Source organism: Betta splendens, chromosome 11 (genome assembly GCF_900634795.4).
Source record: "Betta splendens chromosome 11, fBetSpl5.4, whole genome shotgun sequence".
NCBI classification, from domain to species: domain Eukaryota; kingdom Metazoa; phylum Chordata; class Actinopteri; order Anabantiformes; family Osphronemidae; genus Betta; species Betta splendens.
Window position 1 is genome coordinate 5,081,257 of NC_040891.2, and position 27,088 is coordinate 5,108,344.

The 27,088-nt window shown below is 46.5% G+C and overlaps 1 long non-coding RNA gene across 1 annotated transcript; it reads left to right on the forward strand.

Moving 5' to 3' along the window:
• The first annotated feature begins 8,948 nt into the window (after window positions 1–8,948).
• On the forward strand, window positions 8,949–12,846 carry LOC114866057 (uncharacterized). Its single transcript, XR_003787599.2, has 2 exons — window positions 8,949–9,593; window positions 10,033–12,846. It is a non-coding gene; the product is annotated as an uncharacterized LOC114866057 (long non-coding RNA).
• Window positions 12,847–27,088: the final 14,242 nt, after the last annotated feature.

The following is a 27,088-nucleotide window of genomic DNA, read 5'->3' on the forward strand; positions in this document are numbered from 1 at the left end:
GCAGCTGTTGCCTCGTCCGGAGCTCAGCAGAATAAAAGGCGGAGGAGGTGCAGGTACAAGACGATGCACTTTGTCCTATAAAAGCACAAACAAACTTTCTGGCTTAATTAAGGAGAACACATTAAAGCTGTGTTTGGTCGCAGGCGATTCTCAAACCCACACTTCCATTAAAACAACCCCTGGTGGGGAAACACACACAGTAATCCACAATAATACTCAAATTATCTCATTACTATTCATTCTTGTGGGATGCTGCACAATGCATTAGTTTTCGAATAAAAGGATTTGAGCATTATTTGGAGTTTCCTGCGTTTTTCCGTCTCCCTGCTGGGAGTGTTTACGTTACAAAAATACATTTTGTTAGCACCCTGTAGGTGCAGTAAGAGCACTATAAGCGCCAGCCTAAACGTTGTTTGGAAGGAAACTGGTTCAGGTTATACATGTAACAGAACAAGCTCACGTAGACATGTATCATAATGGTTACATGATGTGGGATGTGTGGCTAGTTTGAAACACACCAAACGCACCTGAAGAATTCATAGCTTAGTGTTGGAGCATGAAAGAATCAAGGTGCATGTAAAACATGAACAATGCATCCATTTACTGGCCACATATACCTTGGTACCTACTCCAATGACATCAGGATGTCATTCTTGGAGGGTTCGAGGCCCAATCCAGAGCCCGGAGGCTGTACATTAAGCAGAGGATGGACGTTAGTGAGCACCACTAAAGAGTCAGTGAATACCCTGGGCTCAAAAGCTGTATTAGAACAAACATCTGCAGATTATGAAGCATTGGCAGACTGATGAACACACTTCATTTGGCCTAGTGGCTGGACAATAATCAAAGCACAGGATCAATAGACAGTCCTTCATGCCAGGCGGGACTCCAGGTACAGGCTGCACAAATAAGCACGTATAATGATGGCATGGTGGAGGATGCAGCTAAACCGGCGTCTTCTACCAAACTTATACTTCATAAAAAATGATGGAAAACGCGAGCACGCGGGAAGGTGGGGGAGCGGCGGGTTAATGGAAGCCCTGCGTTGGGTTTCAGTGGGGGCGTGCGGCCAGCGCTCCCTCGGACCCCGTGCTGTCGGATCAGCTTGTGCAAAGCCCAACGTTTGCCGGGGGAGCCGCTTTTTCCCTGTGTTTTATGCATTGTGTATAAATAAATGGGGGGGGGGGGGGGGGGGGGGGGGGGGGGGCTGGAGGGGGCAGGTGGTGGGGCTTGTGCACAGGCATTCAGGTGGGACGCTGCAGGCCACAGATTAGCTCTGCACAGCGACTCGCTGGAGAGCTGCAAAGCCAACAGACATCACTGACTCATCCGCCCTCCCCCATGTCTCTCTCTCTCTCTCTCTCTCTCTCTCTCTTTTTCTCTCTCCGTTTCACTCATCCGCAGGGACGGATCGGGCTTGTCTTCAGCCCACAGCTCCTGGAGACGCTGGCTCAGTCTTTACACACAGATACAAAGCGACAGCCACAAACCCTTCCTCGCATTCGCGCTCTCTCGATGATGCATTAGCATGTGATTTCTTACATTTGAGGTGATGCAGGGTTTCGGGCCTCACAGCGCCCGGGGGGGGGGGGTTGAACCCATTAGGAAATCCACATGTTAATAGCTATGTGTGTACCCAGCTTTTGTTTTTTTTTATTACCCAGTCTTGGTGGGCAAATCGAGGGGAAGCGAGTCAATATTGATGCACGTTCTGTTCCCTTGCAGGCTCAGTCCATCTGGATCCACAGTGGTCTCTGGAGAGCAAACAACCAGGAAGGAACTCATAACCCCCCTCCTCCCCCCTCCTCCCCCCGTCTGGCAGAGACCTCTCCCGCTCGTCTCCCCTCTCTCTTGCTGTCTTCTTTCGTTCCGTCGCACCTCGTGAGCTATCACTGTGCCACCCGCCGCCACAGACCTTTCGCATCCTCCCTCGACGCTGCGGCCATTTAACAAAGGCTTTACTCTCGAGTGACCACTACGCTGGTGTATTTTCCGCATTCCGCCGAACGTCGCGGCTCGAGTTTATGAGTTGTTGCCTCCTCCATCACATTGTCTATTCGCACAGGCCATATGTAGGCCACAGAAACAGAGCCAGCGGAGAAGATGTCCTATTCCCTGTTATCATCTGTTGGAAAATAAATATCTGAGCATGTCCAAAGCCTCAGATGAATCTGGAATATTTGCACAGGCCCTCTGTGAAAGTGAATCGTAAAGCTCCCCCGACTGCCTCGCCTCTTTTCAACATTAAGTTTCCTTCTGAAGCCCGTACTCCTTCTCCTTCCTCTGTCTCTTTTATTAAACAGAATCACTTTTTCTTGTCGGAGTCCTCCCTCGATCCATCACTTTTTAATAACCCTCCTCTCTTTAATGAGTTCTGTTATGTACACAGGGGGCAGCGGCTAGGGGCCAATTTGTGATTTCACATCAGATCAGATCAGAGAAGGCTGCGAAAATAAAAGGGGGGGGGGGGGGGGGAGAAAAAGCCACACACACGCACAACTTCTCCCCTCCTTCCCCTCGGCTGGGGAATAGCCGCGTTCCCCAAGCCGCCATTTTTGGAGGCATCCTCTGGAACAGCGAGTCACCGGAGAGAGCTCCGGAGAGGGCGAAGTGGAGGGAGCAGCGGGGAAAGACGTGAGAAAGAAGAGTGTACCCGCGCCAGGTTGCTCAGCTTTAGACTAATGAAGCTTTCCTGCGCTTTCTCGCTGGGATGCGATGCACCAACGTCGCCAAGTCCCACACAAGAACTCACATCTCGCATGGTGTCATAACCGGATAGAGGTCAGCTTCTCTGCAGCTGCTGCTGTTGCACAGGTGACTTGAAATTTATACCAGGCAGGAAATTGTTCACAAAATAATTGTGCTATAATAATAATTCATTTACATCAATCTTTTTTTATGTTTTCTATTTCCTAGGCTAAAAAAAGAGACAGGAATTTACCAGACCTGTCAGATTTCTGGACCCCTACGTGCTCATTGAAGGTCTCATACCCAAGCCAGCATTAATATGCTGCTCTAACAAGCTCCACACGTTTGATTTCAGGCTTCCACACGGTTGTGAAATTCATTAATGTTGGATAATCCTGGCTTCCAATTTATCCCAAAGGTGATGAGGTCAGGACTCTGTGCAGACCAGTCAAGTGTGTCCACATCAGACTGGGAAAACCTTTTCTCGGAGGAGCTGCCTTCGCAGCTGGGGGTCACGTTGGAGGAGGCCGGGGGCTAAAAGCACGCTGTAGTGTGACAAGACAAGAATTGCAATATTGGAAAATTCTGCAATTCCTCAGTTCAGGTTCAATGACTAGAATAAAGGGCACAAACGGACACAGAATCTGGGATATTGCGATTTTTCGCGTTCACATTGAGGCTTGTGCTAAAGGAAACCTGATAAATGTTTTTTATTAATTTTTAAGTTTTATTAATTATTTGTATTTATTTTATTGTTAGAGAGACAAAGAAAAAACAAATATAGCAACAGTTAAACAAAAAGTCAGTCGGGATTTGCCGTGTGAAAGAAAACAAATTTATATATTATATATATAATTTCATTTACAACTTACTGTAACACCAAATATAGGCTGTCACTAAGTACACATCAGGCAACAACAGCTGCACTTTCACCGTTCTGCTTCCAACCCAGCTTGTATGTCAGCCAGACACTGAGTCAAGGTGTGTTAACGTACCTTTTCAGCGCTTTGACAGCTGAGACCGTGTCCGATGCTCAACAAGATCGTGTTTAGATGAACACGACTCAGATAAAGACATGTGTGCGTGATAGAGAGTGAGGGGATGTGATTTTGTATCAATAAATATTTGTAATCACAGCGTCTCTGCTACCAGTAACTCGCATGATGAGAGTGAGCCTGTGTGCAGTCAACACAACCTTCCAGCATAAACTGTGTTGCAGTTATTTATACACTGGACAACAAGAATATTATTTACACAATATGAAACGTTTCATTTGGAAAACCAGATCCTCCGAGAAGAGCAGCTTTCAAGGTTTCAAGGCCCAAATAAATAGCAGTGAAGATGATTAATTGTGTCGTTGCGCGGTGGTGCCAGTGGACAGCCGACAAAAGCGACAGGAGCACGAGCTGAAGACGCAGAAATGAAAGCGTTGCCAAACATTCTGTCTGAAAAGCGCAGAGCTGCAGAGAAGCCGCGCGCTCACAATGGGCACACGCTGGTGCATTTAAGGACTCCCGTAGATCCGAGGCGCTTTGTCACTGGAATACCCATGTTGCTGTTTTACTGGGTTGGAAACATGTGAACGCGTTTTCTTCCGTGGTCCGCGCATGACGGGCGATCGCGGAGCTGCGAGGGATCCGGCGTCTCGTCAAGGACACTCGAGCGGCACGAGCGTTCCTGCTGCCGCGCGGGCTCGCGGCGTCTGATTAGAGGACGGCCCACGCGCCACTCCACTCGGCTGCCGCTTCAATTACGAGAGGCTCGGGCTTTGTTCCGTCAATGGAGGCTCTGTGCGCGGCGCGTGCGCGGCGCAGACGCTGTCACCTTGGTTTGAACGTCCAGGAATAAAACCAGACACAGAAGTCGCAGAGAGGCGGGTTAAAAATAGACATTTCTCCAGCGGTTGGGCGCGAACGTCTCTTAATAGCGCGCGCGTTATCTGCTCGTCCTTTCTGTCTAGGAAACCATCCGCAGCTTCCGGTGCCCAGGAATAACTCGAATAAACGCCTCCATTTATCATTCTTTCCCAGGGCTCATTTGGGAAGACTTTAATAACTCCACAATCCCAGTCTGCTCCCTGTGGCTATATATGCTCTTTAGCTATCGCTAAAGGTAAACATGGACATTTTTTTACCACCACATTTGATGCAAAACTCTATCCAACAAATTGTCTCACTTTTTGGCCAGATAATAATTGTATCTTTGTTGATCCCTGGGGAAATTCTCCCACTTCTCCCTCCCTTGGAGATTAGAGGTCAGGGCCAGCTGTAGAGGAACGTCCCAGAGCGGGCAGGCATCCTTTGAATTGCTCAAGGACGCATAAATTGTGCAGATATGTGGCTTGGAAATATTCTCCGGCTCGAGGGCATTTCGAGGAGACAGTTGCCGGCTCAGATTGGAACGGGGCCGCGATTTCCTCCCCAAGTACGTGTGACAATTTTTTGCCTGTTGTGGGAAAAAAAAGGAAACAAAAACCCCCATAACAGCCACAGCCGGGCGTGACAACAAGTGACAGTCTAATCACAGCTGAGGAACTGTAACGAGGCGCAACGGCGTCCGTCAAGCTTTGGATTTCTTCACTGAGCAAAGTGAGACCAGCTTTACTCTGCGTGGAAAGGTTCCTTTATAAACCTCCTCTAAACCTTTAACAGAAGATCAAAAGTGTAGGAAATGGATGAACGTCAACGTCAGTATCAAATGTTAAAGTCCATTTCAGCAACACTGCCCAAAGTGCACAAAGGTGCGTGAGCATAACTTAAAACGTCTCCCGCCCGACGTGATGCTTTTGGACCCCGATCCTGAATGGAGCTCACGTGGGAGGATGTTAGTTGTTTGAGTGGGGGATCAGAATTTCTCGCTGCTCCATTCTACTTCTCTGCTTTATATTAAATTCTGGAGAAGAAACTTGGGTGTAGCATCAGCGCTTTGTTCTCCTCCATTGCTTTACTGTACTGTAAGTCTCACTTACGGGGCATGAGGGCGCGCTAGTGATAGCCTACTCAGCGGCTCCACTCGAACCGCGCTGCTAAACGAGGCACCGAGGGCCCCGACGTGTCTGTCTGACTGAAGTGAGAGGCCTGGAGGAGTGATGGGAAGATGCCCTGACCTAAAGGTGTCATGTGAGGTGAAAAAGGCTGTGTTGGGGTCCTGGGGTGCTCTCAATGCATCTGCTTGGACTCTATTTGCTATTTGGAATCAAAGGGATTAGCGACACGTCACCTTAGCTGTTTGCACACGTTAGTTGTCGGCTTAGCTGGGCTGTCGGGGTTTCTTGTCTTCAAATGGAGGCATTTGAAACACTTTTTTATTGCCGTATATATATAGAAATCTAGACTATATAGAAGGCTGGGAAAACAGAAATCCGCCCCAGGTGATGGATTCTCCATCTCTAGCTGGGACACCTGTCCGAGTCGCCAGGTAAACAGCAAGTCACACTCGCCCGCCAGCCGGGATGTGAGAGGTTCTGATCCGCCCAGAGGAAGACGGCATGGGACAAACATCATGCCAGCGACACCATGATGGAGGGGCCGTAATGAGAGCCTTCAGCTCCTTGTTGCTTCTCAGGGGTGTCAGTAGCTGTGCCGTGGGGACACCAGCTACGCACACATGGCATGTTGACCAAAACAGGAAGACATCACGATTGTGGTGACCAGAACCCAGTGTCAGACCTAATGAACAACCTGAACAACAAAATGTTCCTATAAAACTATTGCACTGTAAACTGGAATGGAAATGAAATGGAACAGTAACGTTCCCCTGGTGTTCGTCCTTATGTTTACCTCTGTCCGATCAGCCATTACTCCCCCGCCAGCATGGAGCCGTGTCTCTTCCTTCTTTGTGGGGGATGTTTTCCAACTTCTCAGCGTGGCAAACGACGCCCGGGCAGCGGTCCAGCAGAGGACTGTGGGTCCGGTTGTGTAGCTGGACGTGCCAGGCCCTGAGCCCGGATCCCTTCACAGCATCCCCCCGCTCTTGGTATTGGCCTCACGTTCCCCTCCACTGACAGGAAAGACTCCTTTAGCGGGCGGATTAAAAGACCTCCAAACCGGTTCTGATGGGAGGTGTGTGGCAGCTGATGTTGCCGGGCGATATGTCACAGCTGCGCCGAGATGGGGGGGGCAGAACAGGAAACTTTTGATTGGCTCGGACTGTGAGCGTGCAGGTACAGCTTTTGATGCACATGTGCGCTGCAAAGGGCATTTTACAGTCACTAGAGATGAAAGGATAACTCTGGTTGGCCTCCTCTTATAGTAGCTGATTAAAGTGATGCAACGGGCTGAAAGTTCTCCTCCTCGTACGCACAAACAACGCACCCCCGAGACCATCGACGTACAAAGAGGCGCAAACACACACACACACACACACACACACACACACACACACACACACACACACACACACACACACACACACGCAATATGGCTGGATCACACACCACCAAACGCACACGTTTGACTCAATCTGGTTCCCCGCGAAGGGGAAGCTCCGCCTTCCTGTCGCCAGCTGGCTCATCTCCACGGCGCCGGGGGGTCCGCTTCGCCGGTGCGGCGGCAGGGTGCGCGCCGCGTGCGCGCGTGAAGTGGGGGCACTAGCGTGGAGACGGTGCGCTAATGGCAGATGAGTGACCCAGCCTGAAAAGGTCAGCAACACTACAGGGCTGATGCAGCGAGGCGTCCTCCACTCGCCAACTAATTAAATGTCAGAGAGTCGGATTGGATATGGAGAGATGGAGGGAGGGTGGGAGGGAGGGGGAGGGATGGCGGATAGGTAGACAGGGAACGGACCTTGTTGTAAATGTCATGCGTTACATAAGATTTGACTCTTTGGCAGCTGAGAGTTCAGAGGGAGGAACACTTTCAGGTGGAGCGCTTGCTTGTTGGACGCTTTGACCTGAGACGGAGCTCGATGCTGTTTGTGTGTTAAAGACCTGTTTTGTGAAGGACCACATGTGTATTTCTATTATCTACTTCTATTTCCGTGAAAAATCTATTGTGCAAGTCTATTGGGACGTGATGTTGTAGCGGGCTGTTGATCTGACGGGAGATTAGCCAGAGGACATTTCAAACACACACCTGTTGCAGATCATTTCATGGGCCTGAAGTGGCTGCGACGCAAAAACCCCTCGGAACGGTAATAAATGAACAGATGGGCATTGAGCTTCTAACTTTAGTGATTGTCCAGGTCCACACAATCATGATGGAGTTGGAGCTCTGCACCCATTGAAGTGACTGGTGGCTAAGTGTTTGCTCAACACAGAGTCACACATGCCTTATTTATGGTTTGTCAAGGCTCTATTGTACTTTTCTTTTGAAGGTAATCAATGTTAATTAGGGCTCTTTGAACAATGGCCAGTTACTGTAGCCTTTTAAACAGTTTGCAAATCACTGAACCAAAGGCCATTCAACTGATTCAGCAGTTTTCGCTTCATTATAGTGTTCCTGTTCTCATAATTTGGCTGAGTACAGTAACAGAACAGCCACATTGATCAAATAAACCACAGCGTGCTTTTATTTTGGCGTGCAGCGTTTCAAGCCCATCCTTTCCACTAACGCCAAGCTCAGAATTGTCTCTCTTACTATTTAGACACCACCATTATAAGTTGGGGTGCTTTTCACTAAGTGGGGCTTAGGCCACAGCAGGTAACAGAGTTCTGTATGTGATTGATGGCGACTGTTATGTAGGATTTGTTGAACTGAACCTGACGCACCGTAAAGTATGAGGCAGATAACTGGCACCAAGTCTTCCTCAGGCACACAGGTGACGGTGAAATTCCATGTAACCAAGTTGACCAACTTTTAGCAACTAGAGAGAGAGAGAGTTAGAGAGAGAGAGAGTTAGAGAGAGAGGGCGTTAGAGAGAGAGAATTGCAATGAGTTTGAGTGAGCTGCTGCTGTGTTTGTTTATAGAAACCACAATATTAGTGTAGCACCTGTTGGACCACACTAAAGTGTGTGTGTGTGTGTGTGTGTGTGTGTGTGTGTGTGTGTGTGTGTGTGTGTGTTTGTGTGTGTGTGTGTGTGTGTGTGTGTGTGTGTGTGTGTGTGTGTGTGTGTGTGTGTGTGTGTGTGTGTGTGTGTGTTATGAGAACAGGGTCCTTCAGTTTTTCCCAAGGGAAGATATTGGAAATGTCTCCTCTCCCTAAAAAGCTGTTGAATTATTCACTATGCCCCAGTTTCTGCCCATTAGCTTGACACACTGCTAGAACTCTCTCGCCTGGGGTAGTTGACAGCTTTCTTACACACACACACACACACACACACACACACACACACACACACACACGCATCCACATGAGCAGACCAGGTCAAGTTGCACACACACACTTTCTCATCAATTTTTTTTTATCTTTCCCTCTCTTTCACCGAATCATATCTTCATTCTCAGTTTTTTTATCCGTCTCTTCATAAATATATACTCCAGTTATTGTTTCTTTTATAAAGTTAAGTATGTTCTACACGTGTGACCACTGTCTTCGCTGAGTGAATGATCTAGAGTCAAATGTTCCTCCTTTACACATCTACCATGCCTGGATCTTTTTCATCATTCTCCCTTTTAGCCAATCATTGCTGCATTTTCTGCTTTTCATGCGCCGTCTTTGATCCGTGGATCTCGATAGTCTCTGAGGCTGCGGCAGAACACAAGTGATGGACGTCAATACAACTTCTGTGCTATTCCCTGGAATCCGCCGCTCGCATCTAGAGCCCCGCTTAAGATTCCGCGTCCACGTTTCGAGCTTTTTTTTTACCCCTCAAGTTCTTGTGACGCAAGCTCAGATACTTAAACCCGATAATTCGCGTGCGGATATGAATGTTTCAGCTTTGACAGAGGAAATTAAACAGAACTGATGAAACTCCAGACGCCGACAGGATAAGCTGCGTTCGACGGATACCGGGGTCTACCTGCCAGTAAGTTTCTTTCTCTTTCATGCACATATGTGTGGAAACCAGCTGGAACAGTAGACTGGCTGCTCTGGTGCACATAGTCTAATTGCCAGTGCTTCTCCTAATGCACTTCACATTGGGAAGCAGCTTCATCTGTGCCACAGATGAAGCGAGGTTCCACTGTGTAGTAAAAAAAAAATCAATATTAAACAAACCCCTTTATTTTTAATCACAATCAGGCTCCTCGTTAATTAGTCTGGGCTAAACGTACGTCGTCTTTTGTATGAGGATTTCGAGCAATCGACAATTAGGTGAGCTTTGAAAACATACTGTATTGCTGTGTGAAGGCATGGCAGGGTGCAGGCAGCTGAAAGGCTCACACTCCACTTCCCCCCTATATTTTTTTGTAAATTTAAAGTCCCAAATGAGCTGTCTTATCTTCATTATACTCCTCTATTTCCAGATCTCTCCATCCCTGGCGCTAATGATGTGCCTGAATATCCCCCGCCCTGAATCCATCTCATCTCTCTCCTCTTCCCTTCTCTGTCTATCCATCTCCTCTCCACCTTCCCCCCACTGAGTCTGTGCTCCAGACGCTAATGATGGGCCCACGTGCGCGCGCTCACGCTCGCGCCCGCGTTGCGAAGGGCTGAAGGGGCTGACAACGAGCTGTCCACCTACGGAGCAGCCGAGCGCCCGGGAAGGTGCTGTTACCAAGTAGAAGGCGTCCACACGCGTTGCACGGTGTGTGAGAAGCATGAAGTCACACGCTGAGAGGCTGAGGAAGGCGGCCTATGAACACAACCACACTAAGTTCGTGTAAAAAAGGGAAAAAGCTTTGAATCGGTGTTGAGCGGGATCACGGGGAAACACGGGAGCATCATGAAGGAGCTGTGTTGGAGGAATGAATAATTCAGGGGTTATAGCAGTAAAGCAGAAGTCACACAAACAAATAAATAAATGCTGTTCCATCGCATCCCGTCACACTCATTCACATCCCAGTTTTTCCTGGTGATACAAGCTCAGATATTCAAATCCAATAATCCATCCACGGATATTAATGATTCAGTCATTGCAGAGGAAATTAAACTAAGCTAATCATAGTCAAACTCCAGGCGCTGTTGCTATTTTAAGGCCGACCGGATGCGCTATAGTAGATGGATTTAGGATCTGTCAATCACGTTTATTTAGCCAAATGCATATTTAAGGGGAAATTGGCTCATTTTTATACTGAGAAGTTAAATGAGACATCTGGCTGCCAATTTATGATGGAAGAGCAATTGTAGGTCAAACTGCGTCTTTCACTTAAAGGTAGTAGGAGGAAAACCTCACACTCACATACTGTCATTGCTGTTTGTGTTGTAAGAAAGTAGTGGGTTATGTGTAGGTTTGTGTGTTTAGAAGGGCAGCTGTAACGAGGCAGTGCTGCAGGGAGAAGAAGAAGAAAATGAACAGTAATACATGTTAAAGACAGCAGATGTGCTGGGAGGTGTGCAGGCAAAGGTTTGTCATTAATATGTAGGAAAAAAGTTTAAACTTCTGAAAGACAGTGACAAGAACAATGTTGATGACGATGACACAATGCTGGAAACACGAGACAACATTTAAACAAAGCAATGAAACTGTGAAGATCCGTGACATGTTTTTGTATAAAATTGATTTCAATTAACGTTTATTTAAGATTAGTGACATGCTTTTGTATAAAATTGATTTCAATTAACGTTTATTTAATGTTCAAATTAACACTAACGAGACCTCAACCAGGTTTTCTTCCGACACAAACTTGTTCGGTTCCACTCCGATGCTCCAGAACCCAGCGCGTGGACCTGTCTCCGCTCACAGAACCTCGGCTTCGGCGACGTGTGGCTGAACAGGAACACGCGTTGAGAAAGACTCAGGTTTCCCTCAAATCTAAATGCTAATGCGGAGGCAGAGCTATTACTGCGGTTTACTGTGCTCGGGCGCGTGCTGAGCGTTTGGGCGTGCGGCGCCGAGGATGACTGCACTTTTCCCTGCACATGGATCACCTGCTTGTTTAATCCAGGTCACAGCCGTATGCGGGTACGACTGGAGGGCGCTGCAGTACTGCTTCCTGAGCGGCCCTTGTGTACAGGCGGTCGCTGGTGGCCACATGCTGGGATGAAAGACATGAACGCAATGAAAACCAATGTGTTCTTTATCAATAAAACACACTCAGTGACATAATGAACCAACGTCTCTACAGCATGAGCTGCAGCCGAGCTCTGCAGGGCATTTAAGACAACGCTGTGGCCCATTAGCTGCGTTCCAGCTGAAAGCTTCAAAGACAATAAAGGGCTTCTGAAGAATCCATTCTCGTGTACAGTACATTCAGCCCATTAATAATAAAAAATCCACAGCGGACCCTGACCTTCCTCTGACCTTCATGTGATCCATAGGCTTCTGTAGCTGGTCTTTGCTTCATCAGAGCATCGTCTGCAAACATCGGTGCAGTGACTGTGAACGCGGCCGTTTGCTCTGCTATGACATTTGCCATTGACTCGCAGCACATGCATAATGGATAAAGGCGTAATTCCAGTTAAGATCGGAACAGAAACTCACAATTCAATGTTCATATTCATTACTGAGTCCAGGAATTTCACTTCAATATCTGCTTTCAACAGCAGGATTCCGTCTCTCCTGTATCAGATGCCACAACGCGATCGATATTCGAACAAAAAAAAAAGGCAAAACAATGCAAATCAATAGGTTTCGGTAAAAGGATCATCAGTTGTCTGTGCTTGAGTATGTTTTTCTTTTTTTATCGTTTCCAGGATTCCCAGGTATCATCCTCACAGAGGGAAGTTACTATGAATCTGCAGCTGTAATGTACACACCACACACTGAATTAGTCCTTAAGTATGACATGATCATTAAGAGACTACTTAGTATCATGTGTCACTTTACCTGAGGCTACAATGTAAAAATAAGTCATGCTATACATTATTTTTATGAGTTGTTGCCAGTTTGTTTCAGCTACTAATGAGTAATAAGTGATGTGTCATTAAACCCTCTCCCGGCCTGTTCTCCAACACTCATCATCTTATTATGTGCTCTGCGGTTACTCAAAGTCCACTTATCATTAAGTACAGAATTATTAATATACTGCTTGTTCTTTCCAGTACTCAGCACTGCACTCATTAACAATTGATTATCAGTTTTCCCCTTGATTCATTCCTATGTGGCTTAGTGGCGTAATCGATTATGCCGTTGTACTTTATCTTGTGTGACCGGCCTCCGCAGCAAAACACCTTTGCCTGTGAATTTCCCGAAGAATCAAATACCTCCATGACACAGCAGCAGACAAAAACAAAGGCAGTGAAAGGAAAACGCACAGCGGCGGCGACCATCAAAGCGAGGTCTGACCAGGAACCCGACGAAGGATTGTGACCACCTGCAAATTAGACACCGAGCGCACCCTTTGAAAGTCTAAAGGGATCTGACTGACGCGCTCCTAATTGCCGATCGTCTGAATGTGACTCACCTCCGTCGCTGCCTTTGTGGAGCTTTTATCAGATGCTTGTTTGTGGATTCTAGTGTTCACTGATGCTGACTCGCGGCTGTAATTTCTTCGTGTTATCACTACTCATGTTCGTTTATCCAAAAGCAGTTTATCCAAATGTCAAATTTCTGGAAAATGTTTTCCATTTGTTTTTACTTTTATTAAAATTAATGGTGGAAAACAACATTTCTGTGTGTTACATCACCTGTCCACCGCCGTTAAACATTTTTGTCCAGATCTCAGGTCATCATGGTGCAAACGAGGTCAAACTGACAAATGAAATTAATAAACGTGTCTGTTTTTCCTCATGTACTGTTTGATGACCTCCCCTGGTTGGTCTCGTACCTTTGTAGCAGTATCAGGACACACAGTGCTGTGCTTTTTACTCTCCATTTGGACAGAACCAGCACTTATGTGGGATTATTCCTGTTGTTTTCAGAGCATCCCCGCCTCCTACATTTGGACGAACACCCAGCGCTGCCCTCCGCTGCGGTCGCACACGCGTGCGGCCTCACGCGCGGAGCCTTTCAGCATTCATGTATTCACTCAGAACCCAAACGCTGCGAGCGCAGCCAACTGGGGATCTCTGGGAAACGGGCCTCGTCCCGCTTCATCCTTTATAAATCAAAGCGCACGCCAGGACCTGGATTGGGAACAATGGCTCTGGAGCGGGACGCCGTCCACCGCCGCCGCGGCCGCGAGGGGCTTCAGCGAGGCGTCCACCTCTGGGCTCATTACGGCGGGCGAGGTGTCGCTGGAAACGGCGGCGAGGCGAGGCGAGGCGGCAAGTGCGCGGTTAATGAGGGAGCCGCACGGCGCTCCAGAGGTGCTGGAGCTTTGTCCTTCCTCCCACACTCAGCAGCTCTCTCCCGGTTCCCCTGCTATTGTTCTCTAATAAGCCCAGCTCCTCGCTGCTGCTCACACGCCTGTTTGTGTGTGTAACATCCACCCGAAACAACATCATTATCGGGTTTTGTTTGAAGCCCCTCTCTCTCTCTCTCTCTCTCTCTCTCTCTCTCTCTCTCTCTCGCCCGCTCCTCCTCTGGTGAGGAGCCGAGGAGAGGAAGCGGCGAGAAGAGGGAAGATGTGGAGTGAAGCAACCGCCTCGGCCGCATTTGCATATCAGACACATGGCGAGGGCTGGAGATTGGGTACTGGAGCAGATGTCGATTTACATATTCAGCGAGCGGGGCCAGCGGTGCGTGTGCGCACAGGTGTGTGCGTGTGTGTGTGCGTGCGCGCGCGCGCGCGAGGAGGGAGGGAGGTGGAGTAATGGATGTCGTGAGCGAAAGGTGGAGCAGAAGTGGAATGGAATGAGAGTGGAATCACAATCATGGGAAGCCCTCCCATCCGTGCGACTTGACCGGTGACACGCGTTTCATTCCAGGAAGTCGATGAATCGCTTTGGTTTTTTTTTTTTTCGGTTTTTTTTCGTTTTGTGCTTTTTCTTTTCCGAAAAAGATTAGCATGAAAGGACGGCGGCTGTGATTGACGGGTGTGTTTTGCAGACTTTTTGGCAGGCACCCGGAGCCGATCAAACGCTGAAAAGCTGCCTGACAGTATTGATGTAGTTAATTAGAGTAAACACAGAGCACTCACAAGCCGCCTCGTTATCTGCTACACACACACACACACACACACACACACACACACACACACACACACACACACACACACACACACACACACACACACACACACACACACACACGCTAATATGTGTTGTCTTTACATCTCTATTCATCAGCCTGAAATGTGAAACCCCTTATCACTGGGTTCTACTTTCTATTCCTTGTGTGTTTTCCGCTCTTCCACAACTTCCCGGCTCCGCCTCCCTTCCTGATTGACAGGCTCCCTAACTTTGCTCCTCTTCCTAGAGGGAGAACAGGTGGTCAGTGCGTCCCACTGGAGGACCGCTGAGAGTCACACAATGCAGAGGGTGAAAATACAAGGCGGTAAACCCGCCTTGATTTAAGTGTAAGAGTCAAAAGTCAGTTTGTTCGCTTTCAAGTTCTTCATATTAAACTCGACCTCTCCTCTTCGTCCTGGAGACGTTTGAGCCGCCAGCCTCTCCTGTAAAACTTTGCTCTCAGCTATTCTACAATATATAACACACTTCCGCCTTCACGTCCAATATATACCGTGCACGGCCAGTTCATGTACGCGTTTCTACACAGCCAGTCATCCAACACTGTATTTACTGTCTACAGAGTTATCAGACACCTCCCTGTGGCAGTCTGTGTTTGTGCCTGCGGCTACAGAACATTCTCCCCAGACTGATCGCGTCTCAAACACAACAGTCGTTCACGGGCGTCGCCTCGTGTGTTTGTACTCGTGCCACTGCTCTGGCCTGATACCGCCGCCGCTTGCGGGTTCGCGGCCGCCTTCGGGGCTTTTCCTCCCGATCCTCCATTTCTACCTTTTCCAATCCTTCATCCGTGACCCTCTCCGACTCAGCGTCTCCGCGCTCGCGATGCCGTTTTCCTCCCCCCGTGATGGCTCTTCCTTCTTTCTGTCTGTCTGTCCCCCCCTCCCCTTTCCTCCCCCTGAGTTCCCCCCCATTCGTACTCCTCTCCTCCTCTTGTCACACTTTTCATCCTTCTGCATCAGACTTGGTTCGGCTCTCGCACTCAATATAATATTGATTGGTTTCCCTCTGTGTTCTCTGACCTTGCTGTAATAGTGCCAGAGAGGTCACGGCACATAGATTTCTCTGAAAAAGACACTGTCATGTTCGGTAATCTATGGTTGCACCGTGCCAATTAATGACAAATAGAGCGCGTACCTTCCTCGTTTAGCATTTTTACAAGCTAAATGCGTTCTGGTACGTGAGGTCCAGCGGCCGGGGGCTTCGAAAAAACCCTCTCTGTACCTCCAGGTGAGTGGAAATGGACATGAAAGAAACCGCAAGGCTGCTGCGGATGATACTGAATAGCAGCGTGAAATAGAAAAAGGGGTTTTAGCAGAGCACAACTGAAGTGTATAGCAGAGCTGAAGGCCATGAATTACACAGAGAGGGACGAGGGATACGTGGGTATTTCTGTCTCGTTCTCTCCGTTTTGCTTACATTTCTGCAGCCCCGTCCCCGCGGAGCTCGCTGTTGATATGTGAAGAACGGCAAAACAACGCATCCTCTGGCCACACGGAGCGCCTTAAGTCCCCAAACAGAGACACCGCAGCTCCCAAAATACTCCCTTCTACACACACACACACACACACACACACACACACACACACACACACACACACACACACACACACACACACACACACACACACACACAAGCTCAGCATCAGCCGCCCCCCGAGGAACGCCGCTTCTTTCACAGATGGTGTGAGAAAATCCAGTGCCTTCATAGTGACACCCTCATGAAACTTTCAGCCCCAGCCCCTCCCTCCATCCTCCTCATTTCAGACTCTGACATCCTTCTCTCCTCCTTCTTCCCGCTGTTTCCACTCATTCCCAACATTCCTGTCGTCTCCCCTTCTTCCCTGACATCACCTACTGTAGCGTCCACGTCTTTCTCAGCGCCTGCAGCTCCGACTTCCAGTCTTGTCTTCCCTCATTTGTTCACCTTTCCCTCCCTTCAGCAGCTTTCTCGCGTTCCTTTCCCACATTTGCTTTGAGGTCAGACAACTCCCTCTGTTCCCCCTCCCTCCCTCCCTCCCCGGTCGCTTTCTCCCACTTCCTCTTTGAGCGTTGTCCTGTCATCTAGGCATGAATCTCTAGGGGTGCTAATGTGGGGAGCAGTTAGCAGGCACGTCACCACAACTTCTTCTTTGTAATGGGACCAAGGCCTCCTTCCTCTTTCCACACGAACCCTCCTCCAGCTTTGCATTATACATCGCAGACAGCGCCTCTTACACAGCGGATGAATCAGAATGTGAATAGGAGCGAGGCAGAGTGCCACTGCAATTCATGTGCAGCAGAAGACGTGTCTAGTCTGGAGAAAGGCCTCGTCTGCTTCGGATGTGGCCTGAACGCTGTGAATTTACTTTGGTTTGTAGTCCACCATCATCTGACTGTGACTCTTCTTTTTTACTGTCAATTCAAACAATGCATTTGTTCTTGTGGAACAAGAGCCAAGTCAATGTGCAAGTATGTTCATACAGTAGTCGTACACAGTAAATACAGTTTTGCCGAAATATCTGATCTACAGCGTCTGAATGAGCTAAAACATAATCACAACTGTCATATAATTACATACAAACAATATTGCAGCAGCAATGAATCAGAAACTATTTTAAATTTGCATTCATTTGCAGAATTAGAATACCTAAGATAATAGGCTATACATATGTATTAGCTCTTATTCTGCTACAGAATAAGCTAGGTTAGTCGTTATGCTAAGCTACGGGCTAATTTCCTCCTGTGTATTCAAATTATATTAATATACTGTATACAAGCATCCACATGATTACACATTATTCAATGTGATTATTTATTACCTGTTCTATTGAAACACTAACTGTATAATAATAACTAGTTAGGCTAAAGTTTCCCTGCTCACAACATTTACACAAACTGCTTGCTGATCGTCGTCATATCAAATGATCGGACATCTCAAGGATCAGTTGAATTTTCACAGGCCGCGCTATATTAAAGTGCAAGTAACTATGGCAACGATCCTTTCATTTTGTGCCCACCATACACCATAAAGGTACACGAGCATAACATTAACACATTGGCTGCAGTGGATGAAGGTGCGAACGCAGCCCACCTTCATAAGTGACCACGGTCTACGTGTGAAAGTGTTCTGATAATATTGAACTATGAGGAAGCTTGTTATTTTCATATGTGAGGACACCTTGTTGTGTGCTCACTTACTCCCCACAGTCAGTGTGAAAAGTAAAGTGTAAATGTTGAATTTATAAAAATATACAGAATACTCTCCGCTGTCTTTTCTACTCTCTCATGTACTTACGGGCCCATCGCGCGTCTCCATCTCCCAATCTCCTGAACCCGCGGGCCAAAGATAGATTTATCAAGAGAAAGTGCTTTATTTTATTCATACGGGCTCTCTGTCCAAATGGAGTCCTCTGAAGCAGGAGTTACATTAGGACAGCTGGTGAGGGAGGCAACACATGCTAAAGCCCGGTCATTGTGCTGCCACATTAACTTGGCACCGAGGATCCGTGTGAGCATGAGTGCACCCACCACCAGGTGAGGCAGGAACAGGGACTCAGACCAGCGCCGCACATGTGACATTACAACAGGAGGGAGGAGGCGAAGGATCATTGCATAAGCTCAGCAGGGAATACAGCGCGGGCATTAAAAGGGTTTGCAGCCACATAGCTGTCAGCCCCTGAATGACATTTACTTTCTCTGCTCTCTCTCAGGAGCCATATTCAGAGGATCAACAAAATGATTCTCCTGTGCATGTGCCAGTATCAATAAGTCACAGTGGTGTATGAAAGCATTAGGTCTGAGGCACCTGTGTGTCTGTGTCTACTAAGCCTGTCCTGTTGAGTGGGAGGCTAATTTCCTGCTGAAATTGATGGGATGGCGTGGCTATCTTCATTTAAGTTCTCAGCGGAAGGGGTGTTTACTGTGTGTACGCGCGTGCGGGCACCAGTGCATGTTTATGGGCGCCGCTATGCGTTTGCGTGCATCTTGATCTATTTAGTTTTTGTCCCATCTTAATCTTGGCGGAAGGCTGTTAATTAACCCCGCTGTCAAGCCGGCAGACGTCTAAACCAGCAGCCGTCACTTCTCCTGGGCCTTGTTACCGCTCTAATTAGCGGCGGATGAGAAATTACAAATGCCCCCCCGCCCCCTCCCGTTAAGATTAAAACACCTTGCTGAGTCTCCTTCGGATGCGTGGGTGTATTGTGTGTGTCTGTGTGATGTGCAGCGCTGTGTTTTCATACAGGAAAACACACTCGTAACTTGTCTGGATCCTTCAAGCTACTTACTAGTGGCAGAAGGGCTTGATACAGTATAACCAGACTCTGCCTCCTATCCTGTTGTATGCAAATGTATGCAAGTGTATCATGTTGCAAATTAGACCCGTTATAAATAGGGGTGGAGGGGCCAAACGTGCACTCACCACAACACAGAGCAGTGTTGAAGGCTCTTCACGGTGTATTAAGAGCCACGATGGGAGCAGATACAGTAGCAGCCCAGATACTGTAGGACTAAAGCAAGTAAATGTGTTCTGATGTGATTCCTCTGGTGTTAAAACCTAACTTCATGCATTTCTGTACTAATGGACATTGGAAGTAGTTCACAGCTTCAAGAACCTCAAGGTGTCCAGCTGCTTTAAATAAAGGTGGTTCCGTTGCATTTCTCGACTGTCTCATTGATGTATGACATATGAATAGTAAAGTAGCCAATAGCTGAGCGTAAGATACTATAGTCTCACACAGCGAACACATCCTTGTTATAGCTCAAAACAGAGCAGCAGCCTTATTAGAGGAGCACTGGACTGTTAGTGTGCCGACTATGCTGCTATTCATGCATCTGTCAGCGTACGAGGCTTAGGAGCTGTCCGTGGTCCTGATGCTACCCGGGCAGCTATTTGGCATCAGACCTGCTAAGTATGAGTCAGTAGATGATGCATTTCAACACCCATCAATAATTGACAGGAGGAAGACACATCAATAAGTAAACATTTCTAAAATCAACTCAGCCTCTCAAACAGAAGTTTCTAGTTAGCTGAAATATTCCCTGTGTTCCCTGAGTACAAGAGCCCAGTCCTAATCACAGATAATAAAATGAAAGGGGAAGAAGAAAAAGACTATTTCGCTTGCAAGTCACCATTTTAATTAATCTCTTCTCACTCTTGGTGGAATTAAATATTTCATTACCAAAAAAATAGATGAAGAGACATTCTTTAATTCACTTCAAACAGAATGGAGTTAATAAGTAAGTTCAACCCCTAACATGGCATCTGCCTTCATCCTGGCTCCTTCCATGAGGGGAGATGGAATAAACAAGAGCTCCAGTGGTTCCATGCTGCCTTTATCCGGTCTGATGGCCCAGTAAAGAAACACACATCACAAGTTGAAGCACTTTTTGCCTCTCATGCCGTTCTCTCTAATGAAAAGCCTTTATTGAGGAATGCAGCATGTGGTTGCCTGGTTGCTTTCAAACTCTTTACTTTGAGCCCCGTCGAAGGACACAAACGCACAGTTTAGACGCTTTCACACACATATAGTGTACAATACGTGCAGATGCAAGGAGGAAAATATAATATACGGAGCTGACTTACAGCACTGTCATCATATTTTCCTCCAAATTTGGGAGTGCTATGAATTTCATTTTCATCGTAAGTAGAGATGAGAGGTTACTGATAACTCAGAAAGCAGCCTTCATCTCCTGATGCATTTCCAGCATAATTAGTGTTCCTCAGTGAAAGAATTCCAAACACTTTGATTTCATCGAGGGACAGAATGACAAGAACACAGGACGCCGGCGCCGTCTGATTCGTTTGATCACTCGCAGGCGACGGAACCAAATGAGACGATTTCTGTGGAGGTGTGAGTGGATGCAACTGACAATTTTGCCTAATGAACAAACATCAGAAAGAGTGGAGCAATTACTGATCACACTAAGTCTATGAAGTAACAGTGGAGCAGAAACATTTACCTACAATACTTTATTGTTATTAATTAGTATGTTCACAATCCTTACCTCTTTATATTTCACATTTGGAACATAACTAGAACACAATAATGAATACAGATGAATTCTACCTTTATAATAATAAATATCTTGTATTTAAGGATTAATTAACTAACTAACTAAACTTTAATCTCGACTAATAAGACATAGAATTGTTAGATATGTGCATGTGTGACCATGCACCGCTGTCAAGCTATTTCCCCCTGCTCCAAAGCAGTGGACTAACCTGCTTTCTGGAATAAAAAGGTTATATTGATGTGAGTTTTGGAGCTGGCAGCCGCTGGAAAGGGCAACTGGTGTACTTGTGTCAGCGGCGATGACGCTGGAGATAAAGCTTCAGGTGACACATCGATTTTCGCTCCAGCGCTCGAACACTTAGCCACAGCAAATTAATGTGACGCTGCGGAATCTGCCCTCCTCGTGTCTCCTATTACACAGGCCTGGAGACCCTGACAAGCAACAGCTGATAGATAATGCATGGGAGATATTAGGACTGAAGGGGGTGAAAAAATGGGATCTATGAGGGATGAGATGGGGACGGGAATAAGACTGGACACACGAAGGAGAAGTTAGAAGGTTTTTGGAATTGAAGCAGGACAGAGGAAAGCAATGAAGCTGTGACGAGGAGACACACTCACTGTAAACGAGGGTGGAGATGGAGGAAGTAGCCCAAGGGCTGACAGACAGTCGATGACATTTAGACACATAAAGGCATAGAAAAGAAACACACACACGCGCAAACACACACACACACACACACACACACACACACACACACACACACACACACACACACAAAGGAAAAGGTTGTATCCCGACATGTACATACAGTACAAACATGTGTAGACAAAAACAATACACACACACAGACACACACTTACACCCACACATATACTGTGCAGTCGACATCGTGGTGATGCTCAGCCTGTGTTTGCTTACACACATCCTTTCAGAATGATTAATGTGTCTTTGCTCCACACACTGACCCACAGGGCACAGCAGGCCAGCGACTGAACACAATTTATTAAGTGTGTGTGTGTGTGTGTGTGTGTGTGTGTGTGTGTGTGTGTGTGTGTGTGTGTGTGTGTGTGTGTGTGTGTGTGTGTGTGTGTGTACGTGTGTGTGTGTGTGTGGGCTCACAGCAGGGCGGCTAGGCATTCAAAGGTCTTCACTTTTCTGTGGTGGCGACCGTTCCGTCGAGATTTGCGTCATCATTCTCTCTGTATATACTGTACAGCAGCAGCACGTATGGAGGCAGGAGGAAGAAAAACACACAACACTCACCTGTCTCACCTGGAGCTGACAGCCAGAGGGAGACAGACACATCACAATGACAGAGGGACACAAAGAGAGACAGAACGCCACATGGCATGTACTGTAGTGCTCGAACCCCAAAATCCTGCTGTGCTGCTTGACTGCAAAACCCTCCACTCCCACACCGCCGAGGACTAAAGGTACTAATTATTATTATTCATATTATTATAGCAGAAGAGAACACGGCAAGGGCGCAGCTGCATCGTTGCAACATCAGCGACAATCTGACTGTATAATGATGGAGAGTTTTGCCAGAAAAAAATGGATGGGACCAAAGTAAGAGTAGTTCATATCCAGCATGTAAGAAGCATCCTCACCCTCAGATCTACAGTCATCTGCCCAAACCAGCACTAATGACAACAATACAGATCATTATGAGCTTCTGAAACCAGTCAAACCAATTACAGATATTTCAAACCTCACCAAAAAAGTACAACAAAAACAGTTAGCACACAACACAGAGCTCGTAATGCCTCCACTCGCTGTTTATGGGACAATGCTGCAGCACCAGCCACAATCCACTTGGTCTCAGTGGGATGGAGTAAAATAATTACGATTAAATAAAACAAACACTCACAACCAGCAGCACATATTCTTGAAGAAATCAACTGAAACGAGATGCTGCGTTCTTCCTCTGGCAACTCGTCCGCTGAGTCTGGGCTGGGTGCTATTTTAAGCCCACCAAACCGACACGCCTTGACAAGCTTGACTGTTTTTTATCTCCTTTGTCGCTTTAGCCAACGCTTTCATCAAGCGAGGATTACAAAAGGGGATCCTGGTAATGAGGCAGACGCCCAGTTATGGACACTGAATCCATCTCATTTGAATGTGAACGCGGCAGGCGTCTGTCGACCTGACACGGAATGGGAGAGATCCACCAGACAGAGGACTTCAAGAGGTGATTATCTGAAGAAGCACCGGCGGCTCTGTCGATTCGTTTCATCATGCTGGGGAGCAACGGGTACGCGGAGGGTCAGCAGGAGATGAGTGGCCACGCAGAGACGGGGACGGGATCGGTGCGTCACTGAACGCGTGTGGTGTGATACAGATACAAGCAGACTCGTGATCAAAGACATTTATTCAAAAGCATCCCTTGTTTTATTCACTTTCGAACTATCCTACAAGTGATTGCTGTAATCACTCAAAGCTGTAGAACTTTATAATAATGTGAATAGTGTGATTATAACTATTACTAATATTATTATTATTATTAGAAAGTTTCAAACCCATGTTTATTACTGTAAAACGCATGCATTTCACCATCATAATAAATTCTACAGTACGCCTTATGTTCACATACAATATGTGAACTATACTCTTCAATAATAAGTGATCATAAATGGTATTGACCTGGAACAAGCTAGTGAAGTACTAGAATTCTAAAATTTCCCATTTTAGAATTCTAGTATAGTTGTCCAGCGTTTTGCACTGAAACGGCTTCACATCCCTAATAAACCATGTCTGTCTGCTTGTCCTCAGGCAGAAGAATATCAGAATCCATGATCACCATAAAATGAACCAGTGTCAAGAGGATGTGACAAAGGCGTCCATTAGCCTCCCCACACGCACACACACAGACTAATACATAATTTAAAGTAATATAGCACATGATGTATGTTTCTGGGGGTGAATCTGACAATGTGCAATAATGGAGCTACCACCACTGACAAATCTGCCCATAAACAAATGATCAGGATCGTCATGAATAGAATGCATGACGCTGCAGGGGCCCTGACATCTGTAGGTTGGCAGATGTAGGAGATAATGTGGTGCGGGCATAATTACATTGATGTCACGGAGGAGAGAGAGGGGGAGAGAGAGAGAGAGAGAGAGAGAGAGAGAGAGAGAGAGAGAGAGAGAGAGAGAGAGAGAGAGAGACTGTAGCGTGCATGTGTGTTTGTGTGTATGTGTGTAGCTGCTGATAGGAGCAGCAGCAAAGTTACAAATTTGAATTGAATTACAGCACATTTCATTTATATTGATGAATTCATGAGTGTAGCGCAAGGATTTTATTAACCCTTAACGTACAGTAACTACTTGTGTTGCTCATGTGTGACAACACTACTCATCCAATTGCTTCAATCACATTTTCCAAGTTAGTTTTGATCATGGATCATGTTTCTGGGAATTTGACCCCGGCTAGAGATCCAAATAACCCAAATAACTGATACATCAGCCCAATGCAACACAGTTCACGTACTGTAACAGTACTGCACAATAAAAAGAGGTATTCACCTATTGTACTATCAAAGAAATGGACGCAACAGAACAAGTTACTTTCCGAATTTCATGGGTTTGCTGTGGTTTGTTGTTCTACATCTGGAAACATTAAGGCTCCTAAATCCCTCCATGTCTCAAATAGACATTTGTCTCCGTGCATTGGTTTTACTTTAATAAATCAACACATTGCAGCTTTGATAGAGTAGGTGCTCATACAATAAGAAGAACATGTGCAGGACCAGACTGCTTCTACATTTCCACCACGTTTACTGTACGGCACAGCCCTGACTTTGACCAGTAAGTGACTTTCAGGGCAGCGTTTGCTCACACGGGAAACACATAATGTTTCCGTTCCAGTAAATGAAATGAAATCCTCTACATGTATATGGGACACTTCAAGATAGCGTTATGCCTGGGCATATCCTGGGTTGCTATGAAGGTTCCAGCTGGATCTTCCTAACATACTGCCACAGACAGTCACACTTAACAGATGTCCAATCCTGGTGCTTCACTGCCAACTCACATGATTTCTGTTCAAATTTCCCACTCTGTAATAGCATCTGCAACATAAATAAACTCAATCTCTAAACCTCACCAGGCCAATAAATAAAAGCCATCATTTGAGTTAACATTATCCAAAGTGGCACAATTGCCCTTCCCTTTGTACGATGCTCCTTTACTCTCTGAGCTAATCCCAACATTTAGAGGCAAACTGAAGTGTTGCTCCTGTGGGTTTGATCCCTCCCTGCACCACTGTCCTTCGCTTTGAATTTGGATTGCTCTTAATTGCGAAACCCTAATGATGACTTCTGTCCCCCATTCCCCGCCTCTTAGGCTAATACCCGCACAGAGGACCTCTTCTCGGCTGATAATGCGAAGGAGAAAGGAGAGGATAACAAATGATTGTTATTAGAGGGGAGAGCAGAGCGGCGGCTTTGGAGGACAGATTAGCAGTAATTCCAGGTCATTTCAGCATGTGGCTGGAAGACTCTCGCAAGACCTCGCTGGTAAAATGAAAGGGCAACATCATTACCAGAGTAAGAACTTCCAGACTTCCAAGCTACAATTAGTTTGCAGCCGAGGACGGCTCAGTGTTCTATCCCTCTAATGGACATAATCAATCATTTATCATGTACAGATTCAAAGACCGAGCATGGTTTGATTATCCAGTCGTTTAGCTTGAGAAGCTTTAGCCACCAGAAGCAACTGGCAGAGAGCTGATGCAGGGGAAACAGAAACAGCTTACAGGTCCTTTTAAGCCCATCATTCTCGGTTGGCGTGCGGCGCAAATGGATATGCTCTATATGTAAAGCGGCCGGCTGGGTGCCGCACCTGCCCGAACATTAGTCTGAGGATCGATCCTTTTTATTCTTCTCTTACTCATGCATATCTTACCAAGGACGAGCAGGAATCCAATTTTCTCGTAATTCCGCCCAGGACTTGCAAATACAGTGCAGTTTACCCAGGAACCTGCCCTGACAACGCCTCAACGCTGGAATTTGAATGCAGGCAAACAAATGCATGCATTTACAAGTCCTTAAAGATTCTGCGGTGTAACATTCTCAGTCCTTTGTTGCAATAGAAACTACACTTCAGTATACGTGGAGACTATCTTCTAACAAATAACAGTATTTTAGCATGATACTCTTAATACTTTGGTGGAGCCGTTGAAAGGGCAGTTGTCCATTAAGCCAGTATCATTTTCCCAGTATCCTCTTGGACATGCACTGAAGTGTACATGGACAATTGGTCTTTCCATCAACTTAATAACCAACTAAATAAAAAAGCACTGATGTATATGTCTCAGTGTGTACCCAGGTCATGTATAATTTATTTGCATTTGTACAGTTTGTACTGGATTTATGTGCGTAATCCTCGGCCTCCACCGGCTTATGGTGCAGTATGGATTTGTCCTTGACTGGGTTTGACTGTCCACCTGCAGCTGGAGCCAAACCCCAGAGCTCCACTTAGTCTCCTCACGAGACAGAATCTAATGAAACTTTAAAATATTTATGTGTTGAAAGTTGTTTACCTCCCTCGCTGGTGTCGGCTGTGGGGCGTATGCATGTGTCTTTGAGCAAAGTTCTTCCTCTTGTTTCATTAATGAAGGCGAAGAGATTCTGACTGAGAGCATTCATTATTGGAATTATTGTTTTCTACTGACTGATCATCTCCACGATGACTCAAAGCCATAAAAGCAGATGGTAGGAGTTTAAGAGTTTGTGCACTCCAATGTATAGTAATAGTGTTTGAAATAATCAATATCATAAGCGCTTAAAATAACAACTCGAAGTCTCTGCCATTGCTATTATAGCGAAGATTCGGGACTTCCAACATCAACGTCATCACTATCCATCTCTGCATTCAGTATCAGGTCCACTTATGATTGTGAGGCTCATGGTGATGCTGGAAAGGTCACTGTTCCATCACAGGACCACATAGAGAGAAAGAGAGAGGGAGAGAGCGAGAGAGAGAGAGAGAGAGAAAGAGAGAGAGAGTGAGAGAGAGAACCAACCTGTTTTTTGTGTGTCTAATTAGCCTGATTGCACAGGCTAATTAGCCTGATTGTACATCAAGACAAACACGGCAGAATGTCCAGTAAAACGCCATATGCCACACGATAACATGACAAAAGGAAAAATGCAGATGGGACCATGCATCCACTTCCTAATGGCAGTCAATCCAGCTATTGACCCGACCTTTAACTAAAAACCAAAAGCCTGAAATGTACTATTGAACAAGCAGAAAAATCAATGCATAACTATGAATAGCTGAAGGTACTGGAGGAACATCACAATTACAGACGTTACTGAAAACCAAAAACGTCCAAGAAAAGCT